Raw genomic sequence first — 11,753 nt, forward strand, 5'->3', positions numbered from 1 at the left:
GCATTGGTCATCCTCGCCAAAAAATACAAGGAGCCATTTGACCATCGCCGTCTTCAGTTTATTGCCCTTCTGACCTATCCCATCACACGTCCAGCATTTCCTTCTCAATTTCTGGCTGCTGACTTATACCGCCCTGCACAGCGATTCAAGAATGCAATTCAAGAATAAATGTATATTTCAAAGTAATTTTAATATAATGTTGATTTTATAACAATTGATAACCTATTGTAAAAAATTTAATCATCACAGTTCATTTTTAATGATTATTAAAATAAAATAAAAATTATATTTTTGAACAAAGAGAGTATATGCTATGATATGCATGAGCACTACGGTTTCACCATTCCGGCAGCCGGAGTGTTAAAGAGGGCGGCACTGCCTCGCCTCCTCGGTTTCTAGTACATGCTGATGATCTCTGGCTAGTTCGAAAGTCAAACATCATCAGTTTTAACCGATAATTAGTGAAATTATGCATATTTAGTATACGAACTTTGTTCCGATAAATTTATATTTTAAAGTAATTTTAATATAATATCAATTTTATAATAATTGATAACCTATTATAAAAAATTAATCGTCACAGTTTATTTTTAATGATTTTTTAAAATAAAATATAAATTATATTTTTATTGGCATGGGCACCACGGTTTCACCGTTCCGGCAGCCGGAGTGATAAAATTAAAAGAGGGCGGCACTGCCTCGCCTCCTCCGTTTCTCATGCATGCGCGATCGATCTCTGGCTAGGTAAGGTTCTATCTCGAGCGATCGACAATAAGTGTTGCTCTAATTTGAGCATGGAACGCTGGTTTGATTGGGCCCGTGTGCCGTATGGGCATGGTGCTGTGTATCTGTAGCTGCAAGAAGAATACCAGGGTCGTGCCAGCCAGCCATGGCCTCGCCGTCGTCACTGCTCGCTCGTGTGCGTCGCTCTCGCTCCGAAGCCGACAAGACTGTTGTCGTATTTGGCGCGTGTAGCGTGAACGCATGTGGCCGGCCGCCACTAAATGCAGTGGAAGCGACGGCGGCGGCGGATTCGGGGCCAGGGCGATGGACGACGGGCATCCGCGCGCGCGCGAACCGTCCCGGGACGCGCAGATTTAACGCGCGCGCGGACGTGGACACGGCGCCCTCGATCGCCTGCTGGCCAAGCGCCGATCGCAGCTCTGGGTGTCTCCGGAACGCAAACCTACCGCGTGCTACCAGCCGCTGCGCGCGCGAACGCGCCGGCAGGCTTCGTCGCGTTTCCCTCGGTGCCGTGGTTTTGCGGCGGAAGGCTAGTGCGTGCGGTATCGTAGCGCGGCTCGGCTGCCAGGCTAATGCACGGCATCGCGTTTTGCCTTTCGTTGTAGCTAGCTGGACTTACGTCGTCGTCAGCTCCACCGCTAGCTGGACGCCTTCTTCACCGCCCGCGCCGTGTGCGCACGTACGGCGCGGCGGCGCGCGTTTTTTTTTTTTGTCGCCGGAGTTCGTGCGTGCACGAAGGGCGGTCCACGCTCGTCGTAACCGGGTAGCTAGCACCTAAACGTTCGTACGCGTGGCAGCAACAAGAAGCTTAGCAGCATCGGATACGACAGTGCTTCTTCCGTCCGTACGCCGGTGCATGACGAACAGGTCGAGCGAATGCAACTAGCATGCACGAGGTAGCCAGGTAGGGCCTGTTCATGCTGCATGGTTTCGGTGACGGTGCGCGATCAAGCTAACCGAGCGTGTTGTTGTCTAACAGTAGCTGATGTCGATTAGTGCACTTAAGCAAACATCTTAGCTTGTTTCTTGGGCGTGCACATTTATTGGAGCATTAATCGTGTCCGCTGTATCATGAGATCTCACGGATTCGTATCGTCTGATTTTGCTTCGGCAAAGTCAGACGTGATATAGTAACTTGCAGTTCGCATTTTCTTGTCCGTCAGATCGTAAATGAGTGGTTAGGATTTCAGTGATACAGCACTGCTACAACACCCTTTCAACAGTATTTTTCTCACAAATTACTGTGCCACCGCTGACTTTGCCTGGATTCATATCCAGATCTCACGTAATACACCAATAAGTCCACTTAAAAACTTTTTTATTTAACAATGTCGGTTAGGATTCGAATTCAGACTTCTAGCACATCTAGATTTGTCTTTTGGTCTGCTCAGGGAGGCCAGTATGGGTCTAGTGTAGCTGGATGCAATCCCACGGATGGGCTTTGTCGGGCTGATGATAACTAGCCTGATGTTAGATCGAGCGATGACAAGCGTCAAGCGGTAAAGCCATCTTACCCTAACCTCTCATGCACCACTATCCAGTAGAGTGATAAATTTACCATCCAACTTATTGTCATAGACTAAAAAAATCTATTTGTCATCTTTTATAAGAAATTGTTATACGGTAGAATGATAAAAAGTTAAATATTCCCGCTCTCGCCGTTGCCATCTCGATGCGGCGCTGTGGTGAGCCGCGGACCGGTGGCGCCGCTTCGAAAAACTTCTCCATGGAGACGGCGTTCTTGATCGGAGAAGCGTGCAGACGCAGGTGAAGCGGCTGGGGAGGGATGTGGATGGCTGCAAGGCGGCTGATCGCGAGGTGCTCCTCTTAGTTCTGATGAGTCCCTAGTCCCTACTCCACGTGTTTTTGTTCCTTTCTGCACGGGCCTACATGAGGCAAATCTACTATTTGATCGGTCCTTTTTTTCTATTCGACTTGCGCTTTCAAGGATACTTCGATACGTTAATCTTTAAGCTTCGATTAATTTCCGTGGAAAATCGTATTTTTCACCTGGAAATCGGTGAGCGGTGGTACAGCAGTAGGGGAGGGAGATGCCGCCGCCGCCGCGTGTATGTGCGTGACCGGAGGCGACGGGTTCATCGCCTCGTGGCTCGTCAAGCTGCTCCTCTCCCGCGGATACGCCGTCCACGCCACCCTCCGCGATCCAAGTGTCTATTATCTGTTCCTCACACTGATAGAGCTGCTCACTCGCTGCTGATTTGGAGTTCACTGCAGAGATGTGCTTTGCAGTCGCGCTTGTAATTAGTTTGATGACGTTGGAATAGTTTGTTTGGGTCCCCAGGAGCGCACATCACCGGGCTGTGCAAGAAATCGAGATGCTTAATTCGTAGTGCCTTAAGCCGGACTGTGCTAATTTACTGTGGATCTCTTTCAGGTGATCCAAAGAACGCCCATCTGAAGTAGCTGGACAAAGCCTCAGAGAATCAGCATCTGTTCAAGGTCGATGTGCTCGACTATGACACTCCAACACACGCGGTTGAGGGATGTGAAGGGGTATTCCATCTCTCCACGCCAGTGGCTGAAGATAGGATTGTTGATCGTGAGGCAAGTCTTTGCTCTCTTGACACAATGATTATCATCAGCTAATATGGAACTGTAGCTACATAGATTGGTGGAGTACAAACTAAGCTTGTATTTATAGTGACCACGGAGTATAAATTGGTATTCGATTGGTGTGTGTTGTTCTAAGGTCACTTCTAGGTTAATGCATTTCCAAACTCCTATAATTTGGTTCATTTTCCCACATATGTTCTAACTATAGAAGAACCAAAGGACAGGCGTAAGTGGATTTCATCTTTGGAACCTTCAGTCGTTTGTGATGACGACAAAACCAGGCTGTTTTCTGACATATGTTTGCAATTCTAGGTCCTGGAGAATAATTGGCACAGCCTATTGTAGCATTGGGTGAGTAACAAGTGCAAGAGTATTTGCTCATAAAAAGGTGCAAAAGTAGATTATGTGCTGTGGATTATGTTAGCTTACATTGTTTAGGCTCGAGTGCTAGAAGTGCTCTTTGTTCAAATACAATGTTTGTTTGCATTGTCAATCTTATTGAAAGTTTTGAGCTATATAGAGTGCTAGTGCTCTTTACTCACCACGTTGTGAATGCATCCATGCAGTCAGAAGTACACAATACTGCTGTGAAAGGTACCTTAAATGTGCTTAAGGTCTGCTCAGCTGCGAAGGTTCAGAAACTTGTTGTGATGTCTTCCAATGCCGCTGTTGATTTTAGCCCAAATTGGCCTCAAGATAGACTCAAAGATGAGAGTTGCTGGTCAGACATAGAATTCTGCAAGGAGAATGGGGTTAGTAATGCTAGTTAGTACAGCAAGTTGCCGCATAAATGTATGTTCCATTTGTTGGTTCCTTGCAGTGATATATCTTTTGAAGGCCTCTTGTGATTTTCTTGGCATAATCAAATCCTTTTCTAGAATTTAAAAAATTGGGACCTCTACTGCTTTCTGCTGGCAGGACTGTTATTCTGTTGCCCAGATTACGGCTGAACGGGCAGCCTTGGAATATGCAGATAGAAATGGACTGAATGTTGCTACACTTTGCCCTCCTTTGGTTTTTGGACCATTGTTGCAGCCTACAGTGAATACCAGCAGCAAATTGCTCATCTATGTCATAAAAAGTTCCCTTGTTACTGCCTGTTCTTTACATTCCTTCTCCTTTGTTACAAGGATTAACACTTCTCTGATAAATTTTCTGTTTTTAATAGACAAATTGGTTGTGCTGATGTGCTCCCTAACTACTAGTCAAGTCGTGTTTCAATGCAAATTGTATCTGTCTATTGTGGACTGCATTTATGTGGTCCAATCCAAGGCCTTGAGATGAGATCATATTGATAGTTCCTGTTGTTAGACGTAGTTGTTTCAAATTCAAATGATAGGAATGTTTAATATTGTGGTACTGATCACTATCTGGAATAGGCTGGTCACCACTTTCCTTTCCTGTCCCATGTTCGTGTGGACTGCATTAATGTGTCCCAGTCCAAGGCCTTGAGATGAGATCACATTAATAGTTCCTGTTGTTAGACGTAGTTGTTTCAACTTCAAATGATAATGATAGAAAAGTTCAAATATTGTGATACTGATCACTATCTGAAATATGCTAGTAACTAGTTTCCTTTACCGTCCCATGTCTGTTCTTTATGTTCTTTTCAAAAAGAGCTGCTATGCCTTTTTTAATGCTCTACAGATGTTTAATTAGAACCTTCATCCACAAGCAGATTGTTCACAATCTATTGCGTGTGATTCCACACTAGGCTCTTGTATTGCTGATATGCACGCCTAAAATCGAATAATAAACGACAAAACCATGTATAGCATATTATATGCTAGAATTATTTCATCTTAGAAGCATCCGGTCCACATTTTATTCGCACAATCAGTGTGGTAATGAAGCTTTCGGAGAATGAATAGTACGGAAAGAATCAATAGTTATCTTGCTCATTTTCAGTCACCTGAAGGATAGCAACAGCCTTTCTTATTCGATTCGTGTATCCTGTTGAGCTTTACTACTGTCAAACAACCGGATGTTTCTAATGGTTTACCTTGTGTCGGAAACAACCATTGCAGTCAGAAGTACTGGCTCTCTGTGAAAGGCACCTTAAACATTCTCCAGGCTTGCTCAGCTAGTAATGTTCAGAAGGTGGTTGTGGTTTCATCCAATTCTGTTGTTCATTTTAAACCGAATTGGCCTCAAGGTAAACCCAAATATGAGAGTTGCTGGTCAGACAGAAGTTTATACTTGAAGAATGAGGTTAGTAATATTCGGACACAATAGCTGCTAGCAATAAAAGTCCATCACAAAGAACATGCTGGCACATAAACATCTAATTTAGTATTCCTCACATAGATGCGCCCAATCAATTTTCTGGTTACTGATATAACTAATGTGTTCATCATTTATCAATTCTTATTGCTAATGATTTCTGCTAGGGAGGATTAAGTTAAGACTAACCTAGTTCTTCTGGCAGGACTGGTGGCTGCCAAGACTGCTGCTGACGAGACAGCCTTAGAGTATGCAGAGAAAACTAGACTAACTGTTATTACAATTTGCCCTTGTGTAATTTTAGGTCCACTCCTGCAGCCTGTGGTCAATACCAGTAGCGAATTTCTCATCTGCATTATAAACGGTTGCATATATCCTATTATTTTCCATTGGTTCTTGCTTATTATTAGGATACTCGCACATATAACGATTTTCCTGTCTTTTATTGGGAAACTTACTTGCATTCAGTAAACAATTGCCAACTTTAGGTGGTTGAAGTTTTTTTTCCTTGAAAGCCACAACGTGGAGTCGTGGACGATTATATTAGAAAAGAAAGCAAGGCACTACATGTGCCATACAAATTTAGTTACATGCCATAGGGGCCAAGAAGGAGCAAAAGAGCAGTTTACATGATGTGTAATATTAAGATGTATTATCTCAACTAGCCTGAATCTTTGTCAGCGCAAATGCTCCTGCCATTTCCACCACCATCACCTCTTCTTGCATGCGTGTTAGTATTGCATGCTCCATCATCTCCTCGTCTTGAAAAATCTTGCAGTTTCTTTCTTTCCACCATTTGTAGTAGCCTCATCTCCGTGCCGTACATAACAGTTGGAGTTTGACAACGTCAAAAACTATAACAGAAAGACCAGCTACAGCAGCAAGACTAACTACAGGGGCTGCCAAGCCTACTACGAAACAACAGCACTTTATGGAATCTAAAGGACAAACACCAAACTGACCTGATCTGAGACTTAACATGATTAACATAGTAACAACACTAAGCACTACACTACTAGTCATTGAGGTTAGGACCTTGCTTCATTGCCCTCTAGAGCGTTTCGGTCAGCTTGGGTTTTTGGCTGGGATCATAATAGACTTGTAACAGTGCTAGTTTACTCACTTATAACAATCGGGGACTGGGTGGACCCCTGGACACCTCATGTTCTACCTACAACCAACATGTATAATTTCTCTACTCTATACAAATTATCAGGAAAAAAAGAGAACTGTTCGCTCCCTTCTGATGTGAAGTTCATGGAACTGATGTTTTCTTTAGCAGCTGCAATCGTAGCTACCTCTAGAAGACAACACTTCCCATTGCTAACTTCAATATTAAATCAATGACGACACCTTTCATTGATAACTTAAGCATTAAATCAAATAACTACACTTTTTTTTCCGAGAAAAGGATAGCAAAAGGATTGCCCGATCATATATTAGAAGGAATAAAATGGGAGTTTACAGAAGAAGAAAAACACAAGACAAGGCTGGCTTCCCCGAAATCGAAACCAAATCCCCGTCCCTAGCATGCAGGGGGGTGGTGTGTGGGGTGGGGGGGGGACACAAAAGAAACCACCGGCCAAAAACCCACTATGAGCACCGAGACTAAGCAAAGAGAAAACTGCTAACAACAAGCTGTAAGCTTAAGAGAAAAAAGCAGGAACTAAACGACATTGGTCTATGTCTTCCTTGAGCCGGAAAGCCACCTCTATTACTGATAGATGTTTGTTTTCAAAAGTTCTCCGGTTTCTTTCTTTCCAAATATTCCACCAAAAGAAGATGACAAGGCCGTCAAACATTTGTCGTTGATTACGTGCCACCTTCTTACGTGCATGTTGCCACCATCTTTTAATTATTAGTTGTTCTTCCATGTCCGATAAGATTTGGAGGTTGAACCATGTGGTGATCTCCTTCCACACCTCCTTTGTAAAGGAGCATTTTTTGCACAAATGAAGCGGGGTCTCATTTTCTGCTCGGCAAAGCTTGCAAATTGGATTGTGGGGCCATCCCCTCTTGGCAAGGTTGTTTACTGTTAGAACTTTTTGGTGCAGCAGTAGCCAAGCAAAAAATTTGCATCTGGGTTCCGTTTTTGCCTTCCATATTGGCAACATCGCTGGATTCCGCCTACTGCCTTCAAATTGAATGTTGTAAGCACTTTGTGTATTGTATTCACCGTCACTAGTCCACCTCCAAGAGATTGAGTCCTGCACTCTGGGATCAAGCGTGACGTTCTGAAGGTTTTCCCACAGATGCACAAATTGCTGGAGCTCTTTCTGTGTTGTGAGGTGGCCTAAGTTAGCAATCCAAACATGGTTTGTTATGGCCTTAAGCACAGTAATGTTTTTTCTTTTGGATCTTACATATAATGCTGGAGCAAGGTTTTTGGGGGCCTGACCATCGAGCCAACTTGAGAACCAAAAGAAGGCCTTTTCTCCGTTACCCACCGTAACCCTCGTTGAGGCATGAAATAAATCTTTGTTAACTTTGTCACAGGGCACATACATCTCTGCCCAAGGTCTATCTTTATTTTTCCATTTGAACCACATCCAACGAAGGCGTAGTGCTATGGCAAACCTTTTTCATTGGGCCACTGATAAATGATGCAAAACTCTGGACTGCCACCAGTTTTATCTTATTGTGGTTTGAAAGTTGTTAATCAGTGTGTTACATTACACAACAATAATGCTTATGTTCGATGGATCTTCTCTTTCAATTATTCACTTTCAGCTAAATGTGTAATTTGCACTATAGTCCATATCTGTCTAATTTCCTCTCACTTAATCAGTAAAGAAGTTTTCTGTTTGTATCCTGTTGTCCTTGTTTTCAGAATCCAAAACTGCCTTTCGACAGTCTCCTTTCATCTGTGTTATGTTTGTTTTCAAATTTATAGTAAACGGGACCCCGTTTGGATAGCTTTAAAAGCGGGTTTTTTTTCTGAAAAAACCTAGAAGCTATCTAAACGGCTGTTTTTTTATCCTAGCTTCAATGATTTTTGGCTGATAGAAGAAACGGTTGTAGCTGAAATAAATTAGAAGCTGAAAAACATGCTGAGATAAGATTTTCTAGCTTTTAATATTCTAAGAAGCTAAAAATTTATTATTAAAATTAATAACTAAAATTTAATCGCTAACCATTTCCTCAACTAGAAGCTTCAAAACCTATTTAAACGGGACCTAAGTTCACTCTGCCAGTCTCTTTCAGTGATCGCTTGTTTTCAAGGGGAGGACAAGAAACGTTTGGATACAACAAAAGTAGTAGTGATTTGATTTGTCAGTCTTTAACCTACGCAGGATCCCCAGGTCAGCAGTCAATGACGAAAAACTATTTCTGGTTAGTACGAATATCGCTGGTAATTTATTCCTACTTTAAATCACTCTTGGCCGCTTCCTGATTCTGTTCTTTTGACCATTCCAAAGGAAATACTGAGTTGTTTCTTAGACTACTCCCAACCATATTCTCTTCATTTCATTTCCTTTTCGATTCCTTTCCCTGTTCTCATTCCCTTTATTTCCTCTTATCTCCAACAGCTTCCCTTCGAAGAGAATCGCGAAGGGAAAGGAGAGAGAATCCCGTCCTGAAGGGAATGACCCTGGGAATCCCGTCGTGAAGGGAACCGTGAAGGGAAACCATTGGGAGCGTTGAAGGGAACGGAAATCCCTTCACGACAGGAATCTAGCTGTGAAGGGAATCCCTTGGGCTTGATCTAATGTACATGCTATTCGCTATTTATGGCTAGTAACGCACAAGTTGGCTTGCTCTAATACTTTCTCCAATTTCACATGACAGAATACCGTAATGGTGAACCGTGAACCGGAAAGAACAGGTTCTGGATGAGAGAATCTTTTGTTCATTGTAGCTTATCAGGAGCTTTCTCCAATATATTAGGGTCTGATAATACATGATATTTCTAAGAAACTTTAGTGCAGAAAAGTTAAATAAGTTTCATGCTCTCGTGGATCACATTGTAGTACAAGAATTCGTCATATAATTGCCAATTTGTGATTTCTTGTGACTAAAAGTAGTCCAGAATGAAAGAGTCAAGTCATAATTAGTTGGCTAACTAAAAGTAGCCCTCCTGCCTGCACCATCCACGAGCTGGTGGTGAAATATAGAGTAAAATTTTCTTCATTAATAATTGACCTTGACTCTACTAGTCTCTGAAACACCTATATTTTATGAAGGCATGGTATCCCATCAGATATTGTATCCGATACCGGTATATGTTAGATATATACTGGATACGTATTCGGCAAGTATTAAAAACTAATTATGAAATTCCAAATGCGCAATTGGATGTGTCTCTGATACTTCGGGGATACAACCCGGTCCATTTGCACCTGCATGACCTAACAAAGCTGCCCACAATCCCACACGCCAGCCGCCAGTCGCAGTCCTACACGCCTCCTTCTCACATAGATATTTGCACGCTAGTCGCCGCCCACACGTCAACCATTTCTAGCCCGTGATGCCCTCCCAGCCATATCTGGTGGCAGCGGTGAGTTTCTCTCTAGCTCTCCTCCTTTCAAGTTAATTGGTTAACAAAATTGGTATGTGGTTATGATTCATATGAAGTGAAAAATAATTTTGCATGTTATGAAGATGACAACGCAAATTAGTGTTGATGCTGCATAATTTGAACTACTTTTTGTCATCTCATATAAAAATTATTGATGAGTTAAATCAAGGCATCTGTTCCGGTTTGATAGGACATGTTGGCAATAATAGTCTATGAGTAATTCAGATAATATATACTTGCACTGCACATTTATTATTGTTTGTTTAAATAAAATGTATCCACATATTAGGTTTTAAAAAACATATCCCGTATCTGTATCGGTCTTGTACCGATACACATATCCGCATATGTGTTACTTAGCTAGTAGTCTCTGATGCAACAATCACTCTTGGCCACTTTTCTGGTGCACGTGTTTCCTTTGAACAATGATATGGAGTGTGCGGTTTGTCTATACTCTTTGTAGCTGGCAGAGGAACGTGGTTGCTAAAAGCGTGGAAGAATTGAATACTCACACACTGAAAAATTTCCATTAGCAAGGATTGGTACATATATAGATTACATGGGAGAAGCAACAAACATGGATCGATATGCATGCAAGCGATGGAGCGACATGCACACAAGCTAAACATAGAAAAAATCCTGGTTGTTGCCGTAGACTAATCCTGGCTCCTGTGATTATGGGAGACCGTTCCTTGGTCCTTGCTCCTGTGATTGCGGGTGACCGCAGCACCATGCATTGCGCCTGTAGCGCGTCATGCACGACATGAATGAGGTGCTCATGTACCTGTCAACAAATATACGCTAACACGCCCCCGTAGTTGGAGTGGGAGCAGAGCGGATGTTCAGACTAGACCTAAACTCTGTGAATAGCGAAGATGGAAGGCCTTTGGTGAAGGCATCGACATATTGTGATGAGGTAGGCACATGAAGAACACGCATTGCTTTGACAGCCACACGGTCCCAGACAAAATGCAAGTCAAGCTCAATTTGTTTGATACGATGATGTTGCACTGGATTGGTAGAGAGATAGACTGCATTGATATTATCACAGTAGACAACAACAGCATGCTGGGGCGGGCAATGGAGCTCATGTAGTAACTGGTGTAGCCAAGAAGTCTCAGCCACAGCATTAGCGACAGCCCGATACTCAGCTTTGACACTGGATCAAGAGACAGTTTGATGCCGCTTTGAAGGCCAGGAGATAAGATTGTCCCCAAGAAAGATTGTGTAGCTTGAAATCGAGCGGCGAGTGTCTGGACAACCTGCCCGGTTTGCATCAGAATAAGCAACGAGCGCTCCAATGGAGGTGCGGTGAAGCTGTAAACCAAACTCAAGTGTGCCCTTCAGATACCGAAGAATGTGTTTCACTAGAACATAGTGAGGCTCCCGAGGATCATGCATGTGAAGACAGACTTGCTGCACAACATAAGTAATGTCAGGTTTGTAAAGCACCAGCTAACCCACGATAGTGCATAGGATCAGCCACAGGGGGACCAACATCTGAAGCAAGCTTGGCGTTCATATCAACTGGCATAGAACATGGCTTGCAGTCACTCATATTTGCCCGAGAAAGAATATCTAGAATATACTGTCGCTGACTGAGGAATAAGACACCATCACGACGATTGATAGACATGCCAAGAAAGTGATGGAGGGGTCCCAGGTCTTTCATGGAAAACTAATGCTGAAGTGC

The 11,753-nt window shown here is 43.0% G+C and overlaps 1 pseudogene; it reads left to right on the forward strand.

Moving 5' to 3' along the window:
* Positions 1 to 2,795: 2,795 nt before the first annotated feature.
* Positions 2,796 to 4,727, forward strand: LOC133902058 (cinnamoyl-CoA reductase 1-like; annotated as a pseudogene).
* Positions 4,728 to 11,753: the final 7,026 nt, after the last annotated feature.

The sequence above is a fragment of the Phragmites australis genome, chromosome 20, assembly GCF_958298935.1.
Source record: "Phragmites australis chromosome 20, lpPhrAust1.1, whole genome shotgun sequence".
Lineage (NCBI taxonomy): Eukaryota > Viridiplantae > Streptophyta > Magnoliopsida > Poales > Poaceae > Phragmites > Phragmites australis.